General features: G+C 38.7%; 1 long non-coding RNA gene across 2 annotated transcripts; it reads left to right on the plus strand.

Annotated features, from left to right (window-relative positions):
- The first annotated feature begins 526 nt into the window (after positions 1-526).
- Positions 527-2199, plus strand: LOC146692564 (uncharacterized). 2 transcript variants are annotated; one of them, XR_014915019.1, is made up of 3 exons: positions 527-918; positions 1008-1118; positions 1832-2199. It is a non-coding gene; the product is annotated as an uncharacterized LOC146692564 (long non-coding RNA). The 2 variants fall into 2 exon arrangements; XR_014915018.1 differs by having other exon boundaries at positions 1008-2199.
- The last annotated feature ends 8356 nt before the right edge of the window (positions 2200-10555 follow it).

Here is a 10555-nt window from a genome sequence, read left to right on the forward strand (position 1 = left end):
CAGTTAGCCTCAAATAAATCTTAAATATAGCAAATGGTGCTGATTCCACAGCGGTAACAATCCTCTATTTGTCAGTTCACTTCTGTTTGCATTAAAAAAAAACTGATTCTCTGTTTTTATAAACATGAAGCAATAATTTTGTGCAAAATGCAACAGAAATATATAATATTAACAGTTTTTATCAAGGAAAATATAGTTGGTATATACAGAATTTACAACAGTCAAGTCCATTTTATTTGTTTTTCCTGAATCATGTGTGAAAAATCATGTCTGATTTTAACGATCATGATGTGCAGTATTTGTTTACAAGCAGATATTTCTCGAGTTTTTTTTCAATGTTTTAATGAAAGCATTACATAATGTGGATGATGGAATCCAAATCTACAGTTACACTTTCCTATTAAACATTCTGGTCACTCTGAACTTCTGATATAAATTTATTGATGCATTTTTTTAATACAAGCCATCATGAGGACGTGTGCAGAAATGTTTAAAAAGTGTGAGACTGAATACATCATGTAACCCAGTGAGTTTACACGACTCAGTAATGCACTACAACATGTTATTGTTAATTGGGATTTATCATTACTCTGTTAATCACTGAGTTGATCAAAAATAAATCAATAATAAAAGATAAATACTATAAATATAAGAATAAAACCCAAAGAGTATATTTAACACCCCTACTGGTTAGGAAGGAACAAGCCCCGCCTTCCCCTGCTCTGTACCGTCACGTGCTCAGACACAGAGAGAGACGGAGGTGCAGGAGACCATCGCTGATTTTCACCGCCAAGCTTTTTGCTGGAAAATAACTATTAACTTGATAAATTGAGCAAATATCCATACCGGAGATCTGCATGGACCTTGGAGAAACGGACCTGATTTATTGTGAACATTTCGGACCTTGAAACCATCGCGGTGAGTCAGAAGCTGTTAAGGTAACCTTGAAGCTAAAAAGCTAACAAGAAGTTAACAGGGAATATAATGGCCCAATTTCAATGTTGTAGATCTGCGCGGGAGCGGATGAAGTGGACAAGATCCTCTCTGAGAGTTGAACAAGATCCTCTCTGAGAGTTGAACAAGATCCTCTCTGAGAGTTGAACATTAGAAGTGTGCTGGTGAGTTAAACTGGGACTGGGCGAATCAGGCTAATTGAAAGCTAACTAGCCTAATGCTCATAGCTGCAGCTGTAGCTGACCACGTTTTCACTGTGGGAGAACACACGGGGTTTCTCATGGAGTTCAGCCATTTTGAGCACTCAGCTTGTGTGCTGATGATATTCTAGTATTACTTGTTGAATATTAAATGCACTAAAATTAGATGATGGAATAAGTTAATGTTGATCTTAAAGGTCATGAATCTACTTTATTTTGTTACATTTGATGCTCGAGCGGCACTGGATAGATGTCCGTGTGTATTCTTACTGTGCTGATACGTTACCACATACTGTAAAACTACAGCCTGTGGGTTTTTGTATATTCTTTTCATAATTTTATTTTGTACATTGAGTGTAAATAATATATTGCTTCATTGCTATGCAGTGTATAGCAATGCTCCTGTAATTCAGTTAAAGGGCAATACTGTAAAAAACCAATCTACCATAGTTTATGGTTTATTTCTGATTTCTGATAGAAATGTGCACCTTGATGATAGAATAAGCTGATTGTGATTTAAAGATTGCATTCATGATTAAGATGCACTGTATAGACTATAGTTAGAAATTAGAATTAATGTTTTGTGCTTGTTTTGTTATAGCACTTACATTATTTACATATGGCCATGTATATCTTTAGAGTGTGAACTGAATTAGTAATAGTCCTGTTGTTTACAGGCTAGGTTTTTTTTATGGGATCGTGAGACCTGGATCTCTTCCTGACGAGGAAGATGGCGAGCCTTTCCCTTTGAACCGAACCACAGCCATTCCGAGTTGGCCCAGAAGGGCAGGTTGCTCTTCTCTCACGAACAATCGCAACAGTGCGGTAGGACGAAATCTCACCAATCACAAACTTTTGACCTGTTGGATTTGACTTGACTGAACACTGACTATTAAGCCGGCAAGACTGACATATCTGAGCTCAGATAGGATTCTGATTGTTATTATTATTGCTGTCACTGTATTTTATTTTATGTTTTCATTCCTGTTCATGAAATGCTGTTAAATTGTTGCTAAATAGTTTAATACAATTCATAGCAACTTTACCTGTGGCTCCACGCAACTCACTATCCCTCCTACGAATCTAGCTATTGGCCCATTCTCTCCATCTTACTTTAATTTCCCCTACCCTATCCTGTACTGGGCTACAATCACATTTCACCTGTTTTTCTCGTTTCATGCTCATTTGCTGTTTTGTTAGTTTGAGTTTGGTTTATGAAAAATTGCATTCGGATTCAAATGTGCCTCATTGTGATTTACATTGTATCCAACAGTGAAAATGAACGGTGAAACTAAAACATGCTTATCTTAAATGACACCTTCAGAATGACACCGTCCTCTCGAATGAGTCATTATGAAATCATAACTGTGGATTTATGTTTTATAAATCACAATATACAAAATCAATATGTGCCACTGTTAGTTATAAAACAATATACATCCTTAAACATTACTTATAACAACAAGTATTTACTGTTAGTATTCTCAGTTCAACACAGGCTTCCAGTGATTTGGAAATTGTAATTTTTCTTCTTTTTTTTTTTTTTACATTTTACGATGTCCAAACTCTTTTAAGAAATTGGGCTGTGATTCGTTTTTTCCTGTCTTAATCCACTTTTCAGCTTCCACATAACATTTGAAACGGATAAATGAAGACTATTTCATTTTGACGTGCACGCCTGACTTCTCCAGCAGATGAACCTTATGCATATATATGTTTTAGAAATGGGGCCAGATTACATACAGTCTGTAATAAATCCCAGGCTCCCCTGAAGCTCGAACACAATAAATCACATGCTGTTTCTTTTCCCTTCCCCATGTTTCTTCTTTACTGCATTCCCTTTCAATCACCTTTCTTCTTATCTCTCCAATCCTTTCCTCTCATCTCCTTTTCTTGTTTCATTAGGTTCATTGAAAATAAAAGTGAGCTGCTGATAAAAAACAGGCTGGGTCGGTCATCAGCCGTTCAGTACGACAGACCAACATTTGATTTTCTGCTTTGAAATAAGAGCTTGAAACAGTAAACCGAGGTGCCTTCTCACTTCCCATAAAACATGGTTTAGGGGAAGGAGGAGGGATGAGGTCGGCCAAACATCAGACCTCATAAACCCGTACGTACCATATATATAAAGTGTGGTCGGAAGGAAGGGGAGCTGGAGGGGGGCAGCAAGGTTACACTTAGAAGTCATTTAGGTAAACCGAGTCCATTCCTGAGCTCAACTGCTGTATGGATGTGGTAGGTCAGGCAACATTTGCATACCGCCTTTTTTTAACAAAAGCAAGGAAAGTGTCATTTATCCCCATAGCAACCTTTACAATAATTAACCCTTTGAAATGGTAAACAAGCCTCACTTTAAACTGAGCAACACAACAAAGTGCTCAACTTGGAGTTCCGTGTTTGGCATGAGGAAGGTTCAGTATGTGCAGGAGTCAGGGATAGAGCTACCAAACATTTGGAGGTAATCTAACAGTGTTTACTTAATAGGTCTCTCCCAACAAAAAGGTAACACAATGGTGACTGAGCATGACTGAGGTGACTCGTATTTATTAAGACTTTTGTGAACTGGATGTCTGTGATTGCTACTAGAATCAATACACGTTCCTGCTCATGCAAAGCCAACATTTCCTACAGCTGCTATTTCAAATAAACAATATTTAGCTAGCGAAATACACCAGATGACTGGTTGCCTACTGTTTGTTAGTGCTATGGTAACACTATGCTAAGTGTACTGTGTTAATCATCAAAACTCTGTTTACGGAACAAGACATGGTTCGTTGATGACGGGATGCAGGGGGCACTGTGAGCAGTTAGATGACAACCTGCACACCTGCATTGTCTCAGAGACTCCCTCTGTGAGTGTAATTTATGGTCCTGCAAACGTGGCCATCTGTGTAGTGCAGGTAAGGGTGTCAAAGATAAGGCCCGGGGGACAGAATTGGCCCGGCGAAGACTTAATAAATGGATGTGGATGACCCATGTGTCAACACGAAAGGAGGAATAGCAGAGTTCACCAGGAAAAGGAGACTTCCTCTTTCTCTCCTCGGCCGGCTGACGACCAGCAGTAGCACAAATAAGAGTTGCATCTGTCTGCCTCCAGCCAACAACAAACCGCTTTCACGCTTAGGCATAAAACAAGCATGATGCTGCTTCCAGCTTTTGGCAGAGCCGTGCAGTCTGCAGCGTGAAATCAGATCACTCAGCTGATAGAAGGAGATAAAAACATTTGCTGTTACCGCCAGTCACAGCGCTCGGAGAAGGTTTTGTGAGGTTTGTGCAGGAGGCTTGCCACTTTGATGCCAAGCACGTTCAGGTAGAGTCCTGTTATAGGTAAAGTACAATAGCATGTTGTCAGGCCAGCATCCTGCCCCATCTCGTCACTACTCTAATCTTTGACTATATAACAGTAATTAGTTATTCAATGCTAATAGAAACTAAAACCACATAAACAATGTAATAAATAATGTTCAGTTTATCTGTTCAGATGTATCCTCATTATAAAGGTTTTGAAGTAAAGTATGAGAGTAGTAAAACATATCAACATACCTATAATATTTGACGTGCAGTTACAAACATCTGTGGAGAGAACTGCAGTTCGATTTTTTTGTTGTACATCAGGCTTTTGTAACAAATTACTTCATCAGTAAACACACCTGCAGGCCATCAGGTAACAATTTTGTGGGTTATAAAAACCTTTGAACTCGGAGAGAACACTGCATAAACAACCTACCACACAAGATTATAGAGGACATTTAATTGAATTAATTGAGCTTTTTAAACACATTAATCTTTGTTTTCTTCAAGTGTGCATTACAGTGAAAAGCTGGAGGACAAAATCAGTGTGTGGTTGCCATAAATTCACATTAAAACTAATAAAGGAAATGTAATTAGGATATCACATGTCAGTTGGCTCGCTCCAAGTAACGATTTACCAAGGCTGTCACTTTTATGACAGGTTCATCATTTTCTGTCTGTTCACATGAAGGCATCTGGTTTGATGCTTTCTTTTCCTTTGTCATAAAAAAAACAAACAAACTGGAAGCAAACTGCATCATATTTCCTCTCCAGTGACGTGTTAAGTTCCCCGTGAGCTCTTGTTGAGGCTCACATTTACAGCTTTTCCAAATCATTACAAATTGAAAACCCATTTAAGTCAAGCACCAGTCATAATAAATCAAATCTCCACCGCAGTTGGTTTTCTGCTTTTCTGTTTATTTGCTCTGATATTGCATCTGAACATAACTTTTTCCAGTGAAGAGCTATCTTTTAGCAATGTTATGATCATTCATTTCCCCCTCGAGCTCCAAACAGTTTCACTGCTAATGGGTCTAGAGCTTTTTGAAAAATACAAATAGGAACAAACTAATAAGAAACAGCTCTTGATGATTTCTTGGCATATGGAGCTTGTGGGACCTGAGGCTGCGTTCAAAAAACCCTCTTGCCACACTTGGCAGATCCTGATCCCACAACATGCTCGTTTCTTATATGAAGAATTAAAATTGATTAAGGCTGATGGAGTAAAAACATGATTGCTGTAAAAACATGCATCTATAACCCAACAAAGAAATGTAAAAATTCACCTAGTTTAAAGCTTATAAATGCTCTTGTTTGCTTTGCAGCCTTTATACGTTTTTGCTGTTTGATGAGGTTTGGTTTCCAAAATAGTCATGATGTCAGATATTAGGTGAGTTCAAAGAAACTTGCAATGAACCCAGAGAGTGTGTTCTGGTGTCAAACAGCATCATTCAGCAGAATGTGCAGAAGAAACAACAGTTACAGACGTCTCCCCTGTGCGACTTAAAGCCACGGCGAGCCGTCTCCATTGTTCTGTGAACAACCACATGTTGCGTTCCCCAAGTTCCTTTTGCCGGCTCATCTGTCAGAGCTCTGTTTTGATCTTTGAGGACCAAGCCTTTTCCAGAATTAATCACACAATGCCTCAATCCGTTACCAATCAGTGGTGGTCGCCTGCCAGAATTCTTATTAGAGTGTCTTGCTGAGCCTCAGTTTTTAAAAAAAAATTCCCCGTCTGGCCTCACCCCAGTCATCTTTTGGAACAAATCTGATCTGCTGTGGTTCCACCTCATAGGGACTCAAATGGTCTGGTGCTAGCATCTTGGTGCCAAATAATACAGGACACCTTCAGAGGTCTGTTGGAGTTTAGGACTTTGTAGGTCAGAACTGTGTAGTCGGAGGTAGGGGTAAAGAAAATTTCCTTTTCTGTTCCTACAGGTACAGTCTACACAAAGGTAAGTGCAGGAGAGAAGTATCTCACATTTTCTATATGTACTTTTCAAATTAGGAATCACAATGTCCACATTCTGCAGTGGCTTCTGTTTTCTTTTGGCTTTTGGCTTTTATAAATTTCCATTTGGAGGATGATGGAGAATGATCTCAAAATAAATAGTGACGCTGCAAAAACCTCAGTCTTTGCAAAATCAGAGTCCACGATTAAAACTCTGATGTACCTTTAGATGTGGTGGGGTGCCACTGTTGGACCTAAAGGTGTAGTAGGATTCTTTATTTTGTGATGCAGAGACTCTGGCTCCTTTCAGAGGGCCTTGATATAGTTGGGGGCATTTTGGGAAGTTCGGAGGTGGTGTTGTGGGTTGTGGGTTTAGCTGGTTGGTTGGTATTCAGAGGGCAGGAGATGTGTAAGTGGAGTGGCTTCAGACCAGAAGCGTCTGCTTCCAGACTCAGACTGTATGATGTGGTGTTTTCTCCAGCACAAATCCACCGGCTCACGGCTGTCACAGCAACAACAAAGTGAGAAAATGCTTCCTGAATCAAAGCAAACCGACTCAAGTGCTGAGGTGTAATTATACAAGCGCAGATGGAGCCGTCGACCTGGCCAGACGACCACAGACCCTTTTTTTAAACACTGTTGTACACATTTGTGTGCAAGTCTGCGTACATCTGTGCTTTCAATTATTCAAACTGAGAGATGAACAGGTTGTTTTTCTCCACTAAAGCCCATCTGTTTGGGCCTCTAAGGAGGGGTCGATCATGCAGGCAGAACACCATTGAAGAAGAATTAGCAGTAATTTATCCTTCTAATACAGCTCACTGATCTTCACCGTGTGTTAAAGTCTTTACTGGTGAGGAAAAATGAGAGAATGTGAGGAAATGGTTATCAGACTGTGAGGGGAGAAAATGAGATCCACATGAAAAACAGGCACAGACAACTGAGACAAATCGAACCAAACATCACATCGATAATGAAGTCTTTGACAGTGTAAAACATCCTTCACTTATTTAACAGCAGTGCAGATGAATTTAAAATACGAGCTCATATTTAAATCATAACCCAAATTAACAGGCGACACAGTGCAGTGGTCGGTACTGTCCCCTCACAGGAAGAAGGTCTCGCTGTGCCTGTCAAGGACGTTAATTTTAGTCCTTCAGAGACTTTCAGCCCCATGTGCATCAGGTTAACTGGTGATTCAATAACTCTGAATTGGACACAAAAATGAAATGGAAACCAAAATTAAGCTGTTAATTTTAATAGACTTACACCAAATCACCAAACACATCTCCACATGCTCACTGACTGGCAAGACTGAGATCTGTATTTATAATAGTCAAAGATCACACTGACTCAGTTTTATTAACGCTGTTCTAACAACCATCAACTACTACACGATTGATCTGACTGAGTGTAAGGACAAATACTCTGGGACATTCAGAACATGTCTCTGTCTGGGAGGTCTCTGATGCAGAAAAGTTCATTCAGATTCTGTTCAGCAGAACAACAACACAAAAAGGCTTTCGAAAGCTGAAGAGAACCAGTCAATATAAGGGATTTTGTTTGGTGACCCTCAGGTGCAAAACACTTCAAAACACCAAAACCCAACATTTCATAAAACATAAGAATGGAAAAAATAAACACAACAACCTCAAGACCGCTAATTTCCATCTCTACAAAGATTACAGTTAGAGTGACCCACAGAGAGAGAACCGACACCAGAATGAAAAAACCCAGACTGAAAGAGAGTGGAAGGATCTTCTAATGTTTCACAAACAGTGAAAAATGTAACATCCTTTAATGTTCAAAGACGACTCCTTTAGTGAAATCTGTGACCCGTAAGCTATTACTTAAGATTACACTCAACTGTCACTGTGTTAGTAACACCTGGGTTTCATGGCTTTGACATCTTTTTGCCTCCAGAACTGAGAAATGTACCATGTCAACCCATCAAAAATCGATATGGCAACATGACATTTGTTGTTTGCAAAACTTGTGCATATGATGATGCCATTTATATTTGCATTTAAAGTTATGAAATATGATTCATTAAACATGTTTGTGGTTGTTACAGTAAAAATAACTTTTTCTACTCGAATTTTATGGGGGTTTTTTTCTGATTTTAGATCAATTGTGTTAATACAGTATGCCAAAATGAAAACATAACTGTAAATTCAGACATGTGAGGTTGTGCTGAAAAGGATGATACCAAATTTTTCGGTAAGTGAATGTGTTTAATTGTAGGCAGGGACATTACTGGATATTCTTTTGTTATTGCTACAGAATAATTTATGTTATACTTTGTTATTGCTACAGAAGAATATTGATTTTATTGTTTTACATTTACAATTTTTTTTCCTGGGGACCCTGTGACACCCCATCGAAGAGCCGTAGTCTGTGGATCTCTTAAGATCTCGCTGTTGGGTTTGTAAGGCCATGTTACTCCTCAATTTCTATCTTGTTCAAAGAGAAGATATAAAACAAAGATCTAAGCTAATCGACCTTAGTGTTCTGCTTTTTAAAAATAAGAATCGATAAGAGAATCGATAAAGAATCGAATCATTAAACATAATCGAAGATGGAATCGGAATCGTGAAAATCTTATTAATTCCCATCCCTATCTGACACACAACACAAAACTAGAAATCTAGCAATCTAAACAACATAGAGTCAGGAACACCAATGTGTAAGTATCACGTACCTGTGGATCCTTTGTGCCTGTCAGAGTGAAATTCAGCTCAAAGCTTTGCTCTGTGACCTTGGATTTTCAGCTGGAGCTGGATGCCAGCCTCACCTTTTCTCGCAGCTCAACAAAGATTTTTTCATTTCCAAAGCTCAAGTTGGCTTGTTTTCAACAGCGCAAGAACATTTCAATTCAATTTTATTTTATTGATAAAATTGAATTGAAATAAAAAGTATGTGTGAAACACTGAGTTCATATTTCTGTTTCATTAAAGATCCAACCCTGTATCCTTCACATGCCCTGCTTGTCTCTCAGGAATGTTGATCCGGTCTTTGACTGGTGGACAGAAAATATGGGGTGGATTTGTGGGCAGAATTAGGTGGTTTTTATACTAAAGCTGATCAGGACATTCTGTTCATGGGAGCTCATAAAATCTGCCTGTGTGTATTTTTTCTTTGTGTCCAGTTGAAGCAGACAGCATGCTTTTATTGCTCCTGTATGTCCATCATTTTTTCCAAGATGAGTTTGATGTGCATTCTCATCATCGGGGAATTTCAAACCAAAATGTATTTGATGTATTTAAAGTAATGGAGAAAATAAATATACATGGAGAATACTAAATCCAAATTTTAGACACCTCAATGTTACATCAGATGTAAGCTGGCAAAAATGTGAAGCTGACTGAAAAAAGCTTTGTGCCAAACTTTGTTAAACATGTAATAAAATCGTATGTTTTATTTCACTTCATTCAGCGTGCTGCGTTCCAAAAGAACCTCCTCAGGAATAAAACCTGTTTGTTGTTCTACAATGAACAAGTGTTCATTATATACATAATAAAGGCCATAATAGGAACACTGGGATTCCAAAATCCATCATTTTTAATTTGTTTCAATTCAGCTTTATTTATACAGTGCAAAACCAGAACAACAGTCGCCTCAAGGTGCTTTATATTGTAAGGTAAAAGAAGAGAAAAAGAGAAAACTGTGGGCGTGAGATGAACAGGTGCAGTACTTAACCGAATTTCCCAGAGGAACCCGCCCGAGGGATTAATAAAGTTCTATCTTATCTTATCTTACTTCTTTTGTTGCTTTTTGTTTGAAAAAGGTGGGTTTGATTCTTGAGGAGTTGCTGTCATGACTCATCCAGTGATTTCACTCCCTGGTCAGTCAGTGGCATGCAGTCTGTTGAAACTGTTTTTCAGCTCCACTCAGTTTGTTTGGAATTCTGGTAGTTAAGTAGGTACTAAGAAGTACCTGTGATCAGGTACTGCTACCTAATGGTAAACACCTAATGGAAATGAGGCATATGTATTGCAATTGTATTGTAACTTATCTCCCTGGATACCAGATTTAGGGGTGTGGCCACATTGATTAACAGATATCCTGACACAGAACAATGGAGCCAATCAGTGTCTGCTTAGCCTCACTTCTGCTATTCCTGATTAATTTCTGTTATTCAGCTGTGGTCAATGAAATT

This window comes from Copadichromis virginalis, linkage group LG15 (assembly GCF_057382275.1).
Source record: "Copadichromis virginalis isolate Kocher_CV1m ecotype Utaka linkage group LG15, C_Virginalis_male_GT1.1, whole genome shotgun sequence".
Lineage (NCBI taxonomy): Eukaryota > Metazoa > Chordata > Actinopteri > Cichliformes > Cichlidae > Copadichromis > Copadichromis virginalis.